Source organism: Rousettus aegyptiacus, unplaced genomic scaffold (genome assembly GCF_014176215.1).
Source record: "Rousettus aegyptiacus isolate mRouAeg1 unplaced genomic scaffold, mRouAeg1.p scaffold_m13_p_2, whole genome shotgun sequence".
NCBI classification, from domain to species: domain Eukaryota; kingdom Metazoa; phylum Chordata; class Mammalia; order Chiroptera; family Pteropodidae; genus Rousettus; species Rousettus aegyptiacus.
Genome location: NW_023416295.1, coordinates 74,430,905 through 74,454,042, shown reverse-complemented (window position 1 = coordinate 74,454,042; position 23,138 = coordinate 74,430,905). Strand labels below are relative to the sequence as shown.

The 23,138-nt window shown below is 39.8% G+C and overlaps 1 protein-coding gene and 1 pseudogene across 6 annotated transcripts in view; one reads left to right on the top strand and one right to left on the bottom strand.

Annotated features, from left to right (window-relative positions):
* Window positions 1-23,138, top strand: part of THSD7B (thrombospondin type 1 domain containing 7B) — a 1,079,084-nt gene that overhangs the window by 320,334 nt on the left and 735,612 nt on the right. For 2 of the 6 annotated variants that reach the window (XM_016145418.2, XM_016145416.2), the window contains exon 1: window positions 22,293-22,545. The exons of the other annotated variants lie outside the window; for them this stretch is intronic. The gene's annotated coding sequence lies outside the window, so the exon portion shown is untranslated. Of the gene's footprint in view, window positions 1-22,292; window positions 22,546-23,138 lie in introns of those variants that run through there. 6 annotated transcript variants of the gene reach the window in all.
* Window positions 9,785-10,812, bottom strand: LOC118613760 (annotated as a pseudogene).

Sequence of the window (23,138 nt, the reverse complement as noted above, 5' to 3'; positions counted from 1 at the left end):
CATTCTCATATTACACCAGTTGTTGGGGTTTGGGGAAATAAAATGAACGTAGAAGGTTCTCAACCTTGAAATATAATAAAAAACTGCTGGAGTAGATCATTTTTTGCTGTCTCTTCCTACTTTCTAATATTGTGTAAACTGTTCTCCTAACATAGGACAGCAAGAACAGAACTTCTCAGATTTAGATTGGTCAGCAAATCTTTAGGGGAGGAAAATGAAACATAGATGTCTTGAACTGTAGCTCTATTCAGAAAAGGGTCCTCTTTACAAATTTTTTTGAATCAAAAGATTATTTAATCTTTACCAATTGGTGAGAAATGATTTTAAAAAGAGGAAGAGAGATGCTTTCTATTCTCCCTCCATAGTTGTTAGAATTCACATTTATAGTAACTTTTTTTCTTCTGCAGAAGAAAACCTTTATTCACCTGTAAGAAAAATCAGTGTAATACTAGGCTTCACAGGTTTCCCAGTAAGCTGCTATAAAGGACTTCTATATTTTTATAGTCTGCAAGTATGAGAGCAGAAGCTTTGGGTATCAGAAGCATCACTCGCAATAAGGGAAAATTTGAAGACTGTCACCCAAATGGCATCCAATTTTTGCTTTAAACATTATATAAAAGGAAGATTCACTAATAAGATATGCCTGTCATTTAAAAAAAAACAATCTATTTAAATATATAATTATATACGTATGAGTAGACAGCATATGTAGCCTAAACAATGAAAAAGTCATGGGAAGAATTTTAAAGTGATAGGCCTTTATTATTTAGTGAGAATGTAAAGACTAAGGATTGACCAAAAATAGATTCTAATTTCCTCTAAATGTTTATCGTTTATAAGAAGGCCTACCATTATAATATTACTTAATATTTTAGAGATTCTCTTCTAAAAAATATTTAAAAATTTTACTCATAAGTCTACTTTGACTAATAGAGGGATTAAGCTATTGAAAAATATGGGTTTAAATTAATTCTTAATTGGGAAGAAAAATTAAAAATCTTTAGTTGTGTTATTACAAACCAATAGAACATGCTTAAGTTTAGCCATTGAGATGGTTCATTTTCTCCTATTACCAGACATATTTTGTCTTTTCCAAATTATTAGAATGTCTGTGCAAAACTCAGAAATTCAGAAGATGAAATACTGAGATGTCTTTTTTATTGTTGTTCTGTTGACTTGAGAATGAGAAACAGTTTTCTGGTCTTTGCAATAATGAGTCAGAGCCCTTATTTTAAGAAACTAAAGTGAAATGTTTTGTAAAAGAAAAAAATGCTGGGTGAATTAATGCCACTTTCAGAGTTAATCAGTAATGCCTGTGTCGGCACAGAATTGTTATTTCATCTCTTTTAACTGAAATAATTGGTCACGTCCAACAACAGACTTGAAAGATTTTTAAGGTCGAAATGAAAAAAGACAAACATTGTTTACATGTATTACATAACCATTGGGAATGAATTTTCCACTGTATTGACTAAATGACCTAATTAGGAGCCACGTTTAGCGTCTGTCTACATAGGGTGACCTTCCAAGCATAGCCTGCACACAGAGAGTGGAAGGCCGGTGCCCCAAGACATCTATTCTGGGTGAGGACCGCCAGCTTCTTTCCTTTAATGTTGCTAGTTGTGTCTAAGCTTGTGCTCTCCTTTTATTTCAGAAACATTGTTGCTTGTTATAGATCTTTATACACCTGGGAAATGACATTTTTAAGACTAAAAATGATACTCCTTTGGGAGCTTAAGATTGGTCAAAAAGCCTTTCATCTCCTATAATTTTGAAGTACAGCCTGAGTAAACTTTTGACCTCATTTCAAGGGCTATGTCTCTACCAGTCAATCACGTGGGGATAGCAAATGAAATATTTAGGTGGTGTTTTTGGAGAATTCCATTTAATTGGATAATCCTTATCTCTTCTTTCAGACAAAGCATCTGAACAATGAATGCATATGTTCTCTTAAATAGAGCGAATTTGAAAGCTGAGCCATATACTTTTAAAGTGAACCAGTAGATTCAAAGAAGTACAGTATTATGTTTTCCTCTGGCACTACTTGTGGAAGTTTCCTATCCCTTCAGACCCATGTGTACATGTCAGGAATTGGTGATCAGTTTATTGTTATCAACCTCTTGGAAAGATTCATTAATTTTATAATACAACATCTCTTTCCGGTGAATAGTTCCACAAACCGGGAGCTTTGTTGTTCACCCTGAGCCTGCTTGGCAGACCGCAGGATTCTTTGGGAATAGAGTTTAGTAGGATGAGACTGTTGCCATTTTAAATAACCCACGCATCTGTTCGTGCAGTCTCATCAGTAAAGCAACTAATAAACCATTCTCAACAAAACCTAAAAGAGGCTCTCCTCCCCATCCTGTGCTGGAGCATAATCCTCCCCCAAATCAACACTTGTTAAGGCCCACGAAAATAGTGTTAGTAAATTATCATAGCTTAATCAGTCAGACCATGGAAGGAGAATGAAAAAAGATGCCTGAGCTAAGGGATCCGGGTTCAGATCTGGGTTCAAATCCTAAATCTAGGAAATGTTATACAATCTCCTTGAACTTCAGTTTCCCCATCAGTAAATTGGGAAAACAGTGCCTTCTTTATAGAACTGATATAATAGTTGCATGAGATAATATATGTTAAGGGTGAGTGGACAATTATTGGTTGCTATTTCAGTCATCAGTTTTATCAGTTAGAATACTTTGTGTTTCAGATAATGAAACCCCAACTCGAATTAATATAGGAAAGAGGCATGAGTACCACACAAATTGATTAAATACTAAATCAGGTTTTATTAAGAGTTTGTTACATGCTTCTAGAAATGGAAACCTAGAGTTTGTTACATGCTTCTAGAAATGGAAACCTAGCTGATCTGCATACGGCCAGACCACAGGAAACCTATAGGAAGATTCTTACTAAAATCACTAACAGCTCCTTCCCCGTGCTTTTAATGCTGCATACCCATACCCTGAGAGGAACACAGATATAAACCCAATTCCTCAAACACTCAGGGTTTTATTTTCTGATTCTAAGAGGAGACCATGCCTGTCTGTAGGACATTATTCCTTCTCTAATAAACTTTCCTTATATCTTTAACTCTGGCTAGCACTTGTATTCTTTCCCGCATGGAGTCAGGGACTTTTTCTCACCTGACACAGTGCTCGATTCCCCACCCTGCATGGAAATAGCTCAATAAGATGATTTACATGTCACATTATAAGAAATCTGGAGGTAAAGCAGGTCCAAGGTTGGCGAAGTCAATGACTGGGTGATGCATGTAGAGATCCAGATTTTTCCACCTTTCCAACCACTCAGCCATTCTGAATATTCTCCCTGGGCTAACTCTTTTTGCAAGATGATTCCTCTAGTTTCAGGGATCGTATCTGAGAAATGTCAGAGCAGAAAAAAGGACTTTTTAGTCTTTATATTCACTGCAATTGTTCAGGAACCTTTCCCAGGAGCCGGCTACCACCCTCATTAGTGACTCGGTTACAGTTGTGTCCTATGCCCATACTCCCTGCTCTGTAGTCACTGGGAAGAGAAATGGAATTATCATGATGAGCATAAGCCAATTGTAATTTCTCCCCTCAGCCTGGGGCTAGAGGTGGGGCTGGGGTCCACCGCCTTTGAGGCACCTGGGCATGCCTACCTGATTGAAGTCTAGGTACTGTTAGCAAGATTTAAAGTGAGAAATAGCTGTTGCACAGGCAGTCAACAGTATCTGCTACACAGGTATTATCTTAAACTCCACCATAGACTTCTCATGGTACCGAATACCAAGAGAACACAAAGGTTGCTCCCATAATATATAAGAAATGAGTTGGAGTAGACAAGAGATTTGAAGCAAACCCTGACAAAGTCTTATATGACATAGAGCAGTGCTATTCAACCTTGAATGAATGTACAAATCACTTCCAGATCTTACTAAAATGTAGAGTCGATACAGTAGGTCTAGAGTGGGGCCACGATCAGCATTCCTAACAAGTTTCTAGTGATGCTGATGCTGCTGGTGTGAAGGCTACACTTTGAGCAACAAGGGCCTATACCATATGTGATGCCAGATGTGTAGGAATAGTGTAAACTGGATCGTTCTGGAGTGTGTCCCACAGGTGCCAGGATACTGTATGGGTCCTAAAGCTTGTAGGATTTTGATAGACTGAGGGGACAAAATATAGTAAGATTTTGGGATCTTTTATGAAAACATTTTTGTTAAATTGATAATACCAAGGGAAATAATGTGGCTATTAAGATACCAAAGAAGTATAAATTTTTGGGACTAAAGAGCAGGCACACTATATAGGAAAACTATGGCTCTTAGGATTACTTGCTCTTCTTTCGATCTTAATGTCTGAAAAAAGAAAAAAAAAAAAGACATAGTGATAATACACCTGCATCCCAGAACAGAATTGCAAGGTAAATGAACTCAGCCAGAATTTTGGTATATTTTCACAAACAGGAGTCGGCCTTAATCTAAATATAAATAGTTAACTTCTTTGATTTTTTTTTTTTTTTGGTATTCCTTGTACCTCAAAAGGACAAAACAAAACAATACCACTAGCTTAATGGTTGCACTTTTTCTTTCTTAATGCTATTTGTTTTGTGAGTAATTTAGATGAGTCATTTCTTAAAAAATGAAAAGTGCAATAAGGGAAATTAAAAACAAACAGTGAGTGTGTGAGTGTGTTCTTAAACATAACTTCCTCTTAAAAAGGGCAATTACAGTAGTCAGTGTGGATCAGTCAATAGGACCACTGAGGCTGACACATAGATGTTTCTTGAGTTATAAGTATGTGATTTTTCTTTTAAGAGTGTAACTGAAGATTCCCTGCACTCTCCAGAACAATAATGCTGTAAGAGATTAAAGGGAGAAAATACAGTCATGGAATATCATTGATTATACAGCTAATTTGTAGACTGTTGCTTTAAAAGTGTTTCTGTCTCCCCTGTGAAGGCCAGGAGGCTGCTGTTTAGGAATATTTGTTTCCTTTTTTTTCTATGGATTAAAATGAGCAGGAATGGGAAATAGAAAAAAATAGAAGAGATGCTCCAAATCCTGCATTTAGTGGCTCATACTTAGAACACCGTGTTTTACTATTATGCAGTGTTGTTGATCAAATAAAAAAAAAAGTAGGAGTAGGTCATCAAAATAAATTAAGTTCGGAGATGAGGCTGCTAGCTCTGGCATCATAATGAATTAACTGTCTGGTTCTCATTTTTCTGACTTGTAAATGGGAGAGTTGAAGTTGATAGTGTTTGCCAAATCTGCTGAGCATCATGGTAATCTCTGTTTGTTAAAAGCACAAATTCTTTGGACCTACTTGACCCCCGCTGAATTAGAATTCCCAGAGAACCCAGGGAATATGCATTTTTAAATGGGTTGATTCTCACATAGCCCTCTCTCCCCAAGTCAGAGGACCTGCACATTTGGAAACCACTGTGCTAGAAAATATTTTAAGATCCAGTTCATACCCAAATCCTATGATTTTAATGCAACAGTTAGAGTGGTGGTTTATAAATAGAGAATGATGAGAATGGAAATAATTTGGATAACCACAACTATAGCATGTTTAAATGATTAGTTTACTGTGAAATGGTTTTTACAGTCATGGGGCTCCCAGGATTTTGCCTCAATCTTGCTGTAACCTCACCTTTGCCTTCGGGAATGCCCACCCATTGATGCAAAGCTGAACTGGAGGCAGAGCGAGGGAGAGAAACCACTTTATTTGTACTCACAGATCCTGGTCTGCATTTATTTAAGCATAATTAAAAACAGTAGGTTTTCCCAGTTAACATTTGGTAAAGCTCACAAGAGATTGTTGTTTTGCTTATTGCTTTGTGAAGCTTGGGTGGAGGAAACGTGCTTTGATAAAAGTGTTGTCTTAAATCTCCAAATGTGAAATTGCATAATGGTTTATGTATCAGTGTTGGCTCTAACACACTTTGTGGTCAACTGAGGGCCAGTGGGAGCCCGTACCCTTCCTGTGTCTCCTCTTCATTAGCTGCTGTGCCTGTATTTCTTAAAAGGATGGAGTCGCTTCTTAAAAGGATGGCACATTATTGTTGGAGTTTTGTATTTTTTGGTGGTGTTTTTTCATTTCATGGAAATACATACCGATCTTATCAGGTAGATGGCCTTTTTCTGTACTTGTGCCATTAAACCAGGCCAATTCCCAGTCCACACAGCTGGTACCTGGATGCAAGAAGTTTTGTTGTCCTGGCCGGCTTGTGTATTTGTGTCAATCATCCTGCCCACCCCCTCCCCCGCCCCTCCCCCTCCCCCCTCCCCGCAGGCACTTCCCTGTTGTGTTAGCACCTTTTACCTCTAATCCATGCCTGTATTTACCTGGCTCCTGGCCATCTGCCTGTGTCTTCCACTCTTAGTCCTGAGGATAGAGTAGAATTTTGAGTCCTATTTTGTCCCTCTTTCGCAGACCCAGATTGTATTTGCTTTTTTAATGTTTCTGCTAATTCAGGTAAACATCTGCCAATGAAAATTCCAGCCACTAATATTACATTCCTGATTCATCTGTCCATCCTCCTCACACCCTCCTAACATTTTTCTCTGTGCCCGTGCCTGCAGACTAGACTGTTGCATGCATGGCACAAAGTGTATTCTTCCTATCTGAGGCCTGTAACAGCATGAAGGACCTAAGAGTATAACTTACTGCCTCTCAAACTTCAACAGGCAGAGGAATCACCTGAGCATCTTATTAAAATGCAGGTTCTAATTTGGTAGATGAGAGATGGGCTTTTCTAACAAGCTCTTAGGTGATGCAATGCTAATGGTCTGTGGACCACATTTTTCAGAGCAAGAGTATAACCACCTTCTGAGGCAGTATAACACAGAGAAGGGTTTTTCAGCCTCCACTCTATTGGCAGGTTGGGCCAGATAATTCTTCGTTTTGGGAGGCTGTTCTATGCATTATAGAATGTTTAACGATCTCCCTGGTCTCTACCAACTAGGTGCTAGTAGTGTTCTCACTTTCTAGTCATGACCATCAGAATTGTATATCTTCAGACATTGCCAAATATACCCCCAGGATTAAAATCACCCCTGGGTGCGAACCAGTGATGTAGAGGGTATTATTAAAGGTTCTGGATTAGAATGCTTCCATCCAGGTTCTGGCTCACCAATTTACTGAATGAGTAGCCATGGACAATTTCCTTAATTAATTTTTCAGTGCCTCAGTTTTCTCCTCTATAAATTGGGGATGATAATAGTATTTACCTTATTCATAGAGTTGTTGAGAGGATTGTGATTAAATATCCATGAAGTGCTTAGAACTATACGCATGTGCATATCAGGAAATTAATAAATGTTAGCAAATATTATCAACATTTTGCTCCACACTGGCCTTTTCATTAAAGGATGCTAATTTAACTGTCTATGGATGTACTTTGATCAATCAAAAGAACATAAATTTTACATATACTTGAATTAAGACAATGTAGTTTATTTACTTATCCAGATTAATCCTGGAAAAACAGCTCATTAAACATACATCTTAGCATTTTGTATTGACTTCATTTAGTTAATCATGATTCTGTATTTGCCACCTAATTAATGCCACTTGAATCCCATTATAGCAAGGGGGATGGACAGCATGCCTCTGCATCTGACTCCTGCGTAACACAATAGTGGCTAATCTAACCACCACACAATCCAAGGAATTCTGAGACTTTGGATAATTGCCCTGCAGTTTCCTACTGTTCTCTCAGAGCTTACTGTGTACACCCCTTCTGGTTGCAATATAAATATAATAATATTTTCCAGGTTGACAAGGATATAACTTGATTTAGTTATTCATGTTTCTGTATTTAACACCTAATTAAAGCGACCTTTTTGCCTGGTAGGGTTCTTAGGAAGTCTTTCTTTTCATTATCAACACTTGCTAGATGGAAAATGGTTTACTTTAGAGAACACTCTTAAGCACGATTTTTGATTTATTTTTTCTTAATCATATGCTACTCCTTGACCTTTCACAGAACTTTATGAATAAGATTTCTTTAGAATTCATAGGTATCTATAAAGCAGCTTAAGTTTATAGGACAAAAAAGTGCACTGTGTCAAAGGAAATACTCAGGGCATTTCTACATGGTGATAGAACAGGTGGTCGTTTCAGTGGGAAAAAGCCTATTAGTACTTGATTTTGTGTAAATTGAAAACAAATGGATGAAGACGTAAAATTTTAAGTTGTTGGCTGAATTTTTCACTCAACGTCACTACATTGGATCTCTAAGCAAAAATGAAGTGAGATTAAAAGCAGTTTTATTTGTTATCCAACCATAATCACATGTCGCCTATGTTTGTTAAGTGCTTGGTGTGTGCTAGGTGCTGTGTTAGGCACACGATATAAATTATCGAGTTGATTTGAATTATCTCAACTTGATCCTTATTAGAAAACAATATGTTCTTATTTCCCTTTCCTCATTTTATATTTCAGTAAATGGAGATCTAGGGAGATAAAGTTATCTTGCCCAAGGTCACAGGGCTAGTAAGTGAGGGGTCAACATTAGGACTGAGGGATTTATACTTAAGAGCTCTTTAATCCACCTAAGAAATAAATACATATATTCTGCTTGGCTATCATTGGCTCACTGCCAAATTTTATTATCTGTTTACATTTTGAAGACTTTTCTAACAATATCTTGACTTCTTGAGAGTACTTATCTTCCTCTAATAGTATACTGCGTTTGCTCTGTTTTCATTTTCATAGCAAGAGAAGACCAATTTGCTGCTCTACCAACTGTTTTCTTTTTCTTATTAAAATGACTGTAAATTCAGAGCTAATGAAAAGTGTTAGATTGATAGCACAGCTCTAGGAAGCCACAGAAAGGAAGAGTAAATCTTTCCCTTCTTTCCTGCCAATAATCTCTGACCAAAACCTGGAAGGTGCATTTTTAGAAAGGACAGACTAATTCATGGTCTGAGACAGTCACTCAAAATTTCCTAGAAAACTCCAGTTAGGGAGCAAAAGTATATACTAAAGTAAAGAGGAGTTTAATTCTTTAGAGTTGTAATGATTAAAAAAGAAAACACCTTTGGAAAAGAGACTTTATATTTATTAATCACCTTTAAATTATTAGGAAGGATGAGTTCCTTTTAATCTTATGGTAAAGTCATGACATAAAGCTAATTTCTTAATAATCCACAGGAATTAACCAGGATGGAGAGCCATCCTCAAAAGAATGTGATTTTGAAACTGATTGTAAGAATTGGGAATGTTTGAACTGAACAAGATAATGAGTGGTCTATCATATTTATCATAAAATATTTAAAGAGTGATTATATCATTAATAATGATATTAATAATATTATCTACCCTTTATTTTTTATTTTTAAATATTCTTATTATATACTTTACATTGAACATTTCAGAAAAGAACATAATTACAGGGATTTAAAAATGCAATTCCCAGATTCAATAAATATCTTTTATAATTATACTCAGTCAATATCTAGAAATGTTTGTACACAGTAAGTCAGCTAACATAAAATAAGAAAAATACCTATATAAACTGTAAATTTCAGTGATGAGGAACATGTATGATTAGTTAAGTTACTGTTTTTTTAAAAATTGATTCACATTTGTTTCAATCACATATACATCCACTCCAAGAGTTAAATTAAACTGCTGATGCTAACAACTTTAAAACTATGATTTTTGTTACCTTAAAAAAAAATTCAATGTAATACAAAGAAATTCAAGGAGAAACTTTCAGGACCCTTGATCAGAGACTTTTGATACCAGTGATACTCTAGTATATATGAAGGTTCAAATAAGGCTAAGAAATGTATTTCCCATTGAAGGTGCAATCAAAGACATAAGTGAACTAGGCATTCTATACACTGGCTAGCCATCAAGAAAGGACTCATGTTAGTAACTAACCGTGTTTAAAAAGCCTTAGCCAATGTTAGAAAAACAAAACATTTAGAGTAATATTTATAAATGCAAGGATAATTTTTTTTTTTTTTGCCTCCTATACATAATCATTTTTGAAAGACTAAAAGTGAGTTCCAACTGTGGTTCTTTTGAGAAGTGGCAGATGCACATGGGATGATCTACCGATTTACTTTCTCACAGTATTTGGAAGCAGTTGAATGTGGCTTGATTGTAAGAGAATCTGGTGGCCAGTTTGCTGGGCAGACTTTTCCATGGACTTCCAGAAACTGGAATGCTTTCATCAGTAGGACAGGCTCTTCCACGCTTTCGCCCATGGGGAGATCATTGATACTCAAATGCTTGATGACTTCTTTGGGGTCAATTATGAAGAGACCTCTTAGCGCAAGACCAGGACCTAAAAGCACACAGGTAGTCTCGGGAAATCTTTTTAGTCAAATCTGACAAGAGTGTGATGTTATGTGGCCCAAACCACCATTCTTCCTTGGTATATTTATCCAGGCAAGGTGACTAAAGAGGGAGTCCACTGAAACTGCAACAACTTCACAATTCACATCAGTAAATTCATTGGCTTTGTCACTAAAAGCAATAATTTCTGTAGGAGAAACACAGGTAAAACCCAAAGGATAGAAGAAGAGCATCAAATATTTCCCCTTAAAGTTATTAAGGCTTACTTATTTGAACTCTTAATTGACAATGGCTGTATCCTTAAAATAGGGCACCAGTAAGAACATGGTATGAGAAGCTGGGACTAAAGGCAAATTTTGCTTGACTGGAACCAGACCACAATACATTGGTCAAAGATGTTCTTCAAGAAGCAGCAGGCTTAAGGGCTGCAGAGGCAGATGCTCCAAGGAATGGCACTCACACATCAGGCAACTGAAGCCAAGAGCAACTTTGCCACCATAGCTGCCATCCTTAGTGCACTCAGGAGCCCCTGAGAGGACCGAGAGCAGAGCAGGTAGTGTCTATCCTTTATCGATACCTCTAGTTGTTGGGCGCATTGCACACATCTCATGTAATTCCCACAGCAACCTGAAGCTTTATGTACTATTATCAGCCCCATTTTACAGATAAGAGAATAGATTACAATGCTGGTTCATGGTAGAGTCAGGCCTTCATTCAGTTCCACCTACCTTTAGTGCTCTTTTTCTCAACCACAATGCATAGTCCTCTTTGTGAATGAGGGCTTAGCCACGTTCAGCTTTTGAGAACAGATCCATTACTAACGGGTTAAAGTTTCAAGGTGGCACGTACGGATTCAGTATATCTAAATTTAAAGTAAGTAAATTTGAAATCATCTATTTTTTTTCTATGTTAAAGAATTTGGAATTTATTTTTTAGCTAGTAGATAGCCATGGAAGTGGTTTTCAGCAAGAGTGTATTGGATTCGAAGAAGGTAGGGAAAATAAGTTTATTATCTCATTAGAAGGTTGTTATAATAGTCTAGGCAAAAGTGACTGAGACTAAACTTTGAGCAGATGATGAGGGAGGGGATAGAGTATAGCAAACAGATTCCAGAGCTATGTGAATCGTAGGCAGGAGTAACTAGTGATCAGCTGGATGCGGTGGGTCAGGTAGAAGAGTCAGGGATGCTTCTGAGGGTTCAGCCAAGGTGACTGAGTGCCTGGTGACACTGTTCACCTGGATAGGTTAGATAGGTTATAAAAAAGAGACTTATCTGAGGTCATTGGGAGGGAAGTAATGGATTTAGTTTTACACTTGCAGAGTTTGAAGTGCTGTGCCACATCAAGGCAGAGATACACCTTGGGCAGTTAGTAACTAGTTTAAAGTTTGAAGGAAAGGTCAGAGCTAGAGAGTGAGTGTGGGCCCTTCTGTTGGAGCTTTGGGAGTGAATTGAAGCTCACAGGGAGGCATGAAGAGTGAGAAGACTAGAGCGTCAAGGACCGTTAACAGAGTCGTCATGTCCGTTCCGGCCATTTAGCAGGTGGTTGCTGGTGGAGAAGCACCACAAAGAGAAAATTAGATAATCAAGCCTCAAATCACAAGAGAACATTTTTTTTTTTTGAGATTGTCTGCTAAATAAAGCAATTTGTGTGCAGCTGAACATTTTCAGTTTTCTCGTACAAAAGGCTCCCAATAGGGTAGAAGCAGGAGAAACTGGTTCCAGGAACTATGATTGAGGTTGATATTCTTATGGCCTCTTTTCCCACTCCCTCTCATGCCCCTTTACCCCAGTGATCTGAGAATTAACCCTTTTTTCAAAATTATGATTTGCCAACATTCTTACATTCTAAAGAATTTCTCTGTGTTAATGACACACCATCTTTGAAGTGTGATAAGACACATCAGGGAGGCATAAAATTGGTGTTTGTTTCTATAAGGGCCTAAAACCATTTTCCTTCTTTTGTGTCTTTTTAAACATTTCCCATCAACTGCAGGTAGAATGGTAAGAAGACCATCTCACATGTTTTCTCCCCTTCTATTTCTTGACAAGCTGTGTGACCTTGTACAAGGCACGTTAACTATCAGGGGCTCAACTTTCTTTATCTTGAAAATACAGGAATCAGACTATATTTTCTCAGAGGTATCTTTTAGCTCAAAAGTTTTGTGATTCCATAATTCAAACCCTGCACATAAATGCCGTTTAAATGTCATTGGTTAGATCACCAAAAGGCTAATAATTGTATAATCAGTGATAGATCAAATACCATTGAAATAAATTCCTTAAAGATGGAAAAAAGTCCTCTTTATAGAAATGAGTAAGACACTTTTTTTTCCCCATGAGGTCAAAATCTCCATTTTGGTGTGAGCTCTAATTAAATTAAATCCTGAAAAATTTAGACAAAACTTATAGAAGACCCCTTCCTTCGCCAACTGATTCTAAAGGTTATGAGATAATAGAACATGTTTTTTTTTTTTTTTTTTTAAATGTAAAGACTTTTAAGAGAGGTGATAACTATGGCCTTAGTCAGCTCAGGCTGCTCTAACAAAATGCAACAATCTGGATGGTATAAACAACACATTTATGTCTCACAGTTCTGGGGACTGGGAGTCTGGAATCAGGATGTCAGCATGGTCAGGTCTTGGTGAGGGCCCTCTTCCTGGCTTGTAGATGGCCACTATGTTACTGTGTCCTCACATGGCACTGTGTCCTCACATGGCAGAGAGAAAGAGCAAGCTCACTAATCTCTCCTAATAAGGGCACTAATCCCATCATGGGGTTATGCGACCCCACCCTCATGATCTTATCTAAACCTTATTCTTAAGGGCTCTACCCTCAAATATCATCACATTGGCATTTAGGACTTCCACATATAAATTTGGGAGTGGGAGGGGACACACACATTTAATCTATAGCAACTATCTTGCTGAGGAAGCTGTAACTCTAAGCTACAACTTAAAGTGAGTAAACCTAGCTTAGGGAGTCTGCTTTGACAAAGGAGGACAAAGAGGTCAGACTAGCCTGTGTAGGTATTATTCTAAAGCAACTGAAGCGATATCAGTTGAGAGATGGACCAGATCCTGGTTGATGAGGAAGACAAATTATCTTAGGAGGAGAGACTTGGCAAGAGGCACTGAGATAATGAAGTCAAAGGAAGCTAAATCAAGGAGTCAGTAATAATGAGAATCAGGAGCAAGTCGAGAAGCAAGATGCGAGAAATCAGTGGTGCTGGGTAAAAGCTCATGTACCATGAGGACCCAGCTACCTGTCCTAACAGTTGTGAGAAGCCAAGTAGAACCAGACACTGGGAGATAAACTGCCTTTAGGCTCTGGGCATCCTCAGTCTAGGGAGAGGAGACTACTGAGAAACTGGGAGGTGTTTAGAAACTGGACCAAAGTTATATAATGTTGCATCAAGATGTATCTGTGTATAATGGCACCTTTACTTTCTATTTATTTCAGTGGACTTGGAAATAGGCCCTCAGATCAGTCCTGTCTCCCATTCCATCACTTCCCTGCCTCCCCCCATCTTGGGTGAGTTGTCTTTCCAGAACAGTGACAGCCATCACCAAAGTTGAGAACTCAGTGTGACAAAAGGGCTGTTTTTACAGTTCTCCAGCAACATAATATAAAAGTTCACCACATCAGGCGCATCATCTTAATCACTGGGGTCAAAAGAACCTCTAGATGTGACAAGTAGCTGCCTCTTTAGTTAACTTCCTCCTTCTGATTGGCAAGCAGAACACTACCACACGGATGCCCACTTCACTATTTCATTTCTCTAGCTTTGTCTCCATCAGTTGGAAATAAGGGTCTTTTGTATTAAAAGGATACATGGAAAAGAAGCCAAGGCTCACTCTTAATATAAAGGTAAGAATGAGCAATGGAACCAGAATTTCTAAGCTTACTGATGAGTACATTCCTTTAGTTCATGTCAGTTGAGCAACTATACTCCGTGTCTCTGGCACTGTTCCCCTACGCACTGAGGGGTCCAAAAGTGAAGAGGCAGACCAAGCTTGGCTCTGTTAGAGCCTATATTTCAGTAAACAAACAAATACAGATAGCAAAATATCAAATAGTGACAGTCCTATGCAAAAAACCCAAGTGGGGGATGTCATAGAGCATGACTAATTTATTTAGGTGTCCACAGGGGCCTCCCTGAGAGGATGACATTAACACTGAGATCTGAATGATGAGAGGCAGCCATGTGCAGTTCTGGGGGCGAGCATTCCAAGCATAGCACAGAGTTGGCTCGAAGGCCCTAAGGCAGCTCTAAAATTGGTGTGTCAGGCTGCAGTTTAGTGACAACGGCATTGAGAAGAACCAGATGACTTCTCAGAGAAAGATAGGAGCCAGATATAAGGAATTTGAAATTTATTCTAAGTGTATTGGGAAATCATTGCAAGGTTTTAAGCAGGGAAAAGATTTTATCAATATACTGTTTAAAAAGATCAGTCTGGCTGTTCTGTAAAAAATGGATTGTATAAGAACAAGAGTGTGAAAAAGGAGGTCAGTTAGGAAGTTATCACTATTACCCACTGAGAAAGGCTGTGGTGGCTTAGATCAGGGTGGTGCAGTGGAGCTGGAGAGAAGTGGATGTATGTAGGATTTATCTGGAGATAGAAATGACAACAAATTATTTCCACGTGGGCAAAGTGTGAGAAAGGAAGAATAAAGGGTAATTCTCAGACTTTGGGGGTGAGCAACTAAATGGATAGTGCTCTATGCTGGAAGAGAAGCAGGGGTGGTGGGGGAAATTAAGGTTTAGATTGAATAACACAAGTTTGGAGGAAAAAAATAAATGCTCACTTTAAAGTACACAGGTGACGTCAAAAAGATGGCAAGCAAACATTTGCATGTGGAGTGGAAATGCCAAGGACACCCAGTGTTGGTGTGGCAGAGACAGTTACTACTTACTGCATATCTGTGGGCTTATCTGTGTTTTGACCACTTTGCATTTGGGTGAGGGTCATGTGATGCTCTGGCCAATGGGCTATATCCCTTTGGGCTGAAGCACAGGAGAGGAAATTTGAAGTTCTTAATCTCTCCTGCTGCTGTAGCGACCAGCAGTGTTCCAGATCGCAGAGCCTTGTTCAGCCCTGGCTCCTGTGTTAGTTATGTGAAGCCGAGTCACCATTTTTCTGCTAAACTGTGTTGGTCATGTAGGATGAGAGTGAAATAAACCTGCTTGTGTTAAGCCTCTGAGGTTTGGGGGTTCATATGATATTGTAGCACAACTTAGCTTACTTGTACTGGCAACTATAGCTAGAGAAATGTATTTAGATATTTTCAGTAAAATGATACCACCTAAAATTATGAGAATGGACATGTTCATTTAAGGAGAAAGTGCAGATGGAGAAGAAAAGGAAGCCTAGTCTAGAACATTCTCATATGCTCTAAGGGGTTGAGCAAAAGAGAAAAGTCAGGATTATATGATGCCTAGGAAGCCAAGAGAAGATCCTTAGGATCCTTAGAGTTCAAATCCTGAGTATATGAGCTTAAGGGGTGATTTTGCAGCATGCATAGACATTGCAATGACTGTTGTGTTTTCCCTAGATTGCTGTTTGTGAGAGAGAGCCTGTATTGTGCTTTCTTAGAATGAAGTCATGGGTGGAGCACAGTACACTGTAAAAATGCTATACTGATAAACTATTTTGAGTCAGCAGGTCACAAAACCTGAGGAATTGATTTTCCTGGCTTTGAATTTGGGCAGATACAGATGGCTCCAACCTGGGAAACTTTTTCTGACTCACCCTGCATGAGGTTAGACGAGCCTCCTTTACATTTCCATTGTGTCCACAGGATGCCTCTAAGTCTCGTTATATTGCAGTTTAAGTGTCTGTTTCCTTAGATAATCATCATCTCCAGGACTCTCCCTAACGCTTATAGTGGTATCGGTGGCAAAGCAGATTCTCAGTCAGTGTGTGTTCAATGAATGAACAGTCTTGCCTGGCACCTGGCAAGATCAACTCTCAGAACCATGAAGTGATAGGATGCTGTTTGTCACAAACATAAGGTGATGAGCATTTCTGTTAACACCACATGACTAAAAAAAAGCCAGCTTAACCCTTGTTCACATTCTTCACATATCTAGTAAATCAACAAGTACTTACTGAATGCCTGCTGTGCACCAAAAATTGTGCATTGAAGGAAAGAACGGAAGTATTATCTTAGTCTCTACACCCAAGAAAGTAACAATGCAGTTAAGAGGTCTAATAGGCTAATGGCTTTGAAGTCATTTGAGAACATATGAGATGGTAAAGAGTTAATTGAAAAACTGAATGGTACACACAATGAACATTATGGGAGTTTGATAAAGAAAAATAACAGATAAATGTGAAATGGGATTAGATCTAGGGAAATTTCTTAGAGGATGAGGGACTTCGAGGGGAGGTCAGATCTGCAAGCTGGGAAGGGAGACATGGAGAGATATCAAATCAGCTTAATTGACTTTGAAACTGCAACTAAGGAGATTCCTGAAAACAAGAAAGGATGTTATTGGACAGTGGCAAGAAACATAGTTGAAAAGGTAGGGTGGGGGCAGATTAGAAAGGATTTGAAAAGTCAGTAAACTAATAATTTATGCCATTCATTCATTCATTCGTGAAACATTCATCGAGTGCTTACCATGTGCCAGGCACACATAGCTGCTGACCCTATAGGAATTATATTCTTGATGAAAAGGTATAGATAATAAAATTTCAAGTTGTGATAAATGCTATGAAGCAAGGAAGGATAAGGAGATACAGAGAGATGGAACATGCCCCTTTTTATAAGGGAGGGTCAGGAAAGGCTTTTCCGAGGAGCTGATCTTTATGAAGGGACCAAGTGACAAGGTGAAGAAAATAGTAGGTTCCTGGAAATCAAAAGAATGCAACAAAGAGTATGTCAGGAAAGTAACACATAATGTAGAGAAAGGTGGAGAGTCAATGAACTAGCAGCAAGGAACATGGCATAATTCAAAATCTAAGAATACGCTAGAAAGCTTTAGTTACAAAAGTTTCTTATATAAATTTTAACATTGTATATACCGGGGATTTTTTTGTTTCCTAGATAGTTGAATATTATAGCTTAAATGATTAAGAAATGAGAGAATCCTCTTCTGTTTGTTTTGCTCCGTGTACCACACTCATGAGCACCGTAGCTTGCAATCGGCTGACAGCATTGTCAATTTCCAGCATTTTTATTCTTCCTACCTGTAAAGAGACCTGCCACCTATCAGATAGACTGGTGTCCTTGGAAAACAGCAAAATAGAAGGTATAGGTTTTCTCACCCATCTTGTTAACGTTAGGCCTGTGAGTATTGCATGGCTTTGTGCCCAGCAGCAGAGGATTAGGGTTGCCAAATCTTTGTATAATAACAAGCTCCAATCTACATAACACCTGGTCTTTACAAACCAAGTCATTAGGAATATGATCCAAGTTGTCACTCCAGGGATTCAATTATTTCCAAATTAGTTGGAGTTGTTTCATATATGTATATATGAAACACATATATATATTTATGAAACATATATATGTATCTGTTTGTATGTATACACACATACACATGTATGTACGTATATACATACCTATGTACCTACATACATACATACATGTATGGAAGTTGCCTGGCCATGTTCCCTTGTTGAGTATAGAAGGAGTGACTGCCTCTCCTGATTTTACTATGGCTTGGTGGTGTTAGAGAACTTTGGGAAGAGGAATTATGGGACCCTTGATCTCTTGGTCAATAAATATTACTGGAGGATGAGCAGCAAAACAAAGAACTCAGATAATTTGGGGATCTAGAGCGGAGATTCTAGGACAGGGCTCGGAAGCAAAGGTCCCAGAACTGGCTAAATGGAGAAGCTCATCCTATCCACAATACGCATATGAAACAAGAAAACAGACCTAAGATCTAGTGACCGAGATAAAGAATTTAGAATTTTGGATCCTGGGGTAAACAACTGGATGCAAGCCACAGGGTCTGTTATCCCCTTTGCCTGTATCTTGGCTCATCCGTACTTGTATGAGACACAACATAGCTTAGCAGGTAAAAATGTACACACTACAGTCTGCCTGGCCAGATCCTACCTTTTCTACTTAGCAGCTGTTTGAATCAGTTGCTTTATCTTGCTATGCCTCCTATTGTAAAATGAAGTTGGTAATAGTACCTGTCTTGTGGGCTAGTTATAAAGATTAAATGATACATGTCAAGAATTTAGTCCAGTGCCTAACATTTAGAAAAATTTCAATAAATGTTACCTCTTATTGTCTTTTGGGCCTTAACCTAAACATCATCTCCATTGAGAAATCTCGCCTGAGCTTGCTACTTTCTTTCTACTCCCCTCTACTGCATTCTGTTTTCACAAACTCTTTCATTTTATATGTTTCTAATCATCTGTTTGTCTGTTTGTTTATTGTCTGATGCCCCCATTAGATTGTAAACTTCATGAGGGCAAGGACTCAGCCCACTATTTCCCTGAATAATCAACGTGTTATAGAGTGCCAGGAACATAGCAGACATTCAACAAATTACTTGCTGAATGAGTGACTGAAGCTGTGGTTCTGGACTAAATTTGCAAATGCTGTGTCTGCTAGGAAGTGTTGGCACTTCAGAGGGACTGAGCTGGGCCAGAAGCCAAAGGAGTTCCACTATACTACTTTTCAATACATTATCTTTGCATTGTATTTTAAGACGTTGACACATTAAAATTAAATTACTGGACCAAGCTCAAAACTTGGATTTATATGCCAAGATGAAATGCTCTTTTTTGGCAGAAAAAATGTTCAGATTTGCCACAGAATCTCATCCAACCTAGAATTGGCCTGAATGAATTGTATAAATGAGACAATCATGGTTCCTTCTCCTCACCCATTTGTGCCAGTATAGACCTGGGTAGTGACTTTGAGGGTGGCGAGCCCAAGATACTGGCTCAGGCTTGTATTTCTCAGTCCTCTTTTAAATTGGGCTTCTTTATTGACGTGGCTTCTTTATCTCTTATTCATTTAAGGCCAATGCTTGTCTATTTTATTTATGCAGCACTTTCCCATTCAAACCTGTTAGAGGTTATAGAGAACATCATGTTCAGAAATAACAGTAACAAATACAATAGAAATGAAAATTTAAGTTCTAACAGTATTTGGATAGTATAGGGTTACTTTTTCCTGGGGATCCCCCTTGGTTCTTACTAGTGACTTGGTCTCAGGAGACCTTCTCTACCCACACATTTTCCTCTTTCATTGTTCTATTGTTTTATTCTATACTCACAGGAAGCGTGGAGGTGATTGGAGCATCTGTGTGTGTGGGGTATGGAAATTTATAATCATCTCCGGCTTTCCACATTGAAACATTGATTTATTCCTTACACATTATAACATTGCCTATTTTTTTTTAGGGCTACCTTCTTCCAAATCCTTTCTTTGGTTACTTATTTTTTAGTATTCCATGCCTCCAACCAGTCTTCACTGACAAGTCTCTTTTCTTCCTAGGCTATCCTTTTAATGTTTCTAACCTAATCTAGATTTTTAGGGCAGTGCTTTTATTAAGGACTGAAGCTATCTTGGAAAGAAATTCATATTATCAGTATAAACTCATATCAGCATATGTATTCAAAACATAAACTGGGAGTTTGAGCTAGAAATGTCTGCCTTTTCCATCTACCCAATTTGTATGCAGTTGAACAATAACAGGAAAAGCACCTTATACTATTTGACTATACTGAAATACTTGTTGTCAGCATAGTGCCTTAATGAAAAGTGACTATTCTGTAGATTAAAGGAGTCAGTAAGCTAATGAAAGGTAGCAATGTTTAAAGTTCATGGTTTTTTTTTTGTATTTTAGAAATAATTTAGATTTCATTCTTATGAATTACTTATTATTATTTTTTATTTTAAGAAGCCCAGTGTCTAGGTCATAATTGCCATATAGCTATTATCTTAAAACTTAGATTTATAAAACAGGAGACCAAATACAGTGTGAACAAGGTAGGAAGTTATATCTGAAGGATCAATATATTCTTATGAGTATCAAAAGTGATCGCTGACTTAAGAGTAAGGGATTAGTGAGAATAGGCTGACATTAAATTAGAACACATGTTAAAATCAAATTACCAGCCCAAAGAAAAATATACATATCACTGCCTCTGAAAAGGAAGGGAGGTATATAAATCTAAAGATGTCCATAAACAACATACTCACAAGTCCTCCTCGATGGCCTCTTTCCAGAGGGATTGCAAACACAGACCTTTTCACCATATGGTTGTGTGTACATGGATGTGATCTGAAAATGCTGTGTTGATTCTGGGAGGACTGAAATCTGGCAATCCTGGATGTAACAGTTTAGGAAAACAGAAATGTTTTTCTTTGGCCGTTGTTCCTGAGGTTACTTAAATGAGACTCATTGGCTATTCATATGTATTGAGATTACAATAAAACATAATGAACCAGTTTCTCTTTCCCCAGGCTCACAGGACTGACATTTTATTTCTTGGAAGTAATTAATCATGGTCTTGGATTTAGGGAAGTAATCTGGGATCTGGATGGCAGCTGATTTGTTTTGAAGACAGTGATGTCAGGATGAAAAGCATAACCCAAAGTGTGACGGCACTGCTCAGTAGGAGAATAGTGATTGTTGTTTTCAATATTAAATAAGGTGGGTTCCCTTTCCCATTTTCAGAATCCAGTCCCACAGCAATATGGATCAGAACCCCTCACCATGGTATTCACAGTTCCCTTTTCAATGGCGTTTACCTTCTTTTGATTGTTTTGTGACAACCCTAGATGCTCTAGTTATCTCTTTAATTTGTGTTATGACATCAAGCGTTAAATTTCTCATGATTATTTTGCTTCTTTTTAAGCACCCATAGTGTGCCAAGCATTAGATAAAACCAAAAAGATACAATCCCTGCTGTCCCTGGGTTTACACATTGAAAAAGATATGACAGGCAAAATATCCTATAATTGGCAATAGGTAGTCCTCATGCTTCTTTTTCCTTTCTCCCTTTTGAAGAAACTTCAGAGGTGTCAAAAACCTAGAGGGTTTGAAGCAAGTGTCAGAGAGTAAGCAAAGGACTCAGAGCTGTGACTCTACTCCTAGCCTGCCCATTTGCTCTCGGTACTCGTGCCCTTCTCTCTCACTGGAGTGGACTCACCACCTCCTCAGCTGCAACCTGCACTGCCTCACCGCTAGGAGCTAAAGACCTCTTCCCCACTCATCGCAACCTGTCTTCCCCTTCCCATTGGAGGACTGCAAACCCTTTGAAAAAGAGTCCAGAGCTAGGGTTTTCCCCGGGCTCTGGTCTATATGCACCGACAGCCTCTGAAAGCCCCCGAACAAGGGGTTGTCTAGGCAGGTGAAGACCCAGCTCTTGGCGGTCACTTGGAGTCACTCCCAGTTTTTCTCTATCTGTCTGTTTCATACATCCCACTAGGATCTTTGTCTTTTCTCCGGTTACACTGAAGCCCTCTCGCGCCCAGGAACCGCAGAGGAATACCAGGCAATCAGACAGGGTGGGATGGATGTGTTTGTGTGCACTTTAAGTGTGTGAGTGTTGTGTGTGTGTGTGTGTGTGTGTGTGTGTGTGTGTGTGTGTGTGTGTGTGTGTTTTGGGGCGGAGGGCTTATAAATGGGGAGTACAGCATCCCCCACTCTCTCTTCCTCTATCCTCCCTATCACTTCGTGGCCCCAGAGGCACAAAGTGAACGCCCCTGTCCCCAGCGATCAGCGGCTTGGAACCCCAGGCTCAGACCAGCTGGGGAGGCTCCTCGCCCGGTTGCACCTACTCCCCAAAGCTTCAAAGTTGCGGGAAACAGTCTCGGGGAGCGGAGGAGCCGAGGTTGAAGCCAGTGTGCCCTAGGCTCTCGTCTGGGGCAGAGGGCGCACCCACTCCGAAAAGGGGCCGAGGAGGTGGAAAGGAGGAGGATGAGGGGTGGGGAGGTTAGAGGGGGTGGGGAGGCAGAAATCGGCTGCTGGGGGAGGTGAGGCGCAAGGTGGCTCCCTGCTGCCCGTGCCCGCGGCTCTGGGGACGCACCAGGCAGCCAATGGCTGCGCAGAGGTGTACAGCAGATGGCGTCCGACTGCGCTGTTCCTTCCTCGTCCTCCTCCTCCTCCTCTTGCTTCAGTGCTGAGGAGCCAGAGTCGCCGCTGCGTTGCCAGACGCTGGAATGGGTGGTCTCCCGACACACACCACCATCTTTCTTGCGCTCAGGAAGCTGCGGGCTAGGTGGCTCCCAGAGGCTGCGGCAGCGGCTCGGGCTAGGCAGGTGAGTGCGGCGCGCTGCGCTGGGAGCCCGCCCAGAGCTTGGCCCCTGGCCGGCCGGGGTGATCGGTGGCAGCCGATGGGGCGGAGGGCGCACTGAGGGCAGAGACTTTGCTCTTTCCTCCCGGTACAGCCTTTCTCTCCCTATCTCCCAGCCAGACGCAGGAACTTGCAAGCAGAGGTTCTCGGCGCCTCTGTTTGGGGGCTGCGGGAAGGGTGGGCTGTCAGGGGCGCAGCGCCAAGACCCTGGAGTTGGACGAGCAGAGGTACCTCACAGAGATTTGGGCTCAGACCTCAGGCAACCAGACCCAGCCGTAGGAGTGGAGCGGAAGGAGCCCAGTTCCCTTCACTTTCAGCTTGCTTTGCGGGTACTGAAGAAGGGAGCTGGGCTCCCCCATCCTGCATGGGAAGCCTTGGAGCCCAGGATCGGAGGACGGGGAGTTCTGCGGGCTTTGCAAACAGGTTGACTGAGGGTTCCCTTTCGGTAGCGCTGACTGCGAATCTCCGAGTAGGCGTTTAGTGCCCCTGGAGGATAGCTGAGCTAGCCAAGAAGTTTTGCAGCTTCCTCTGATTTATCAGTGAAGTGTCAGAAGGCTG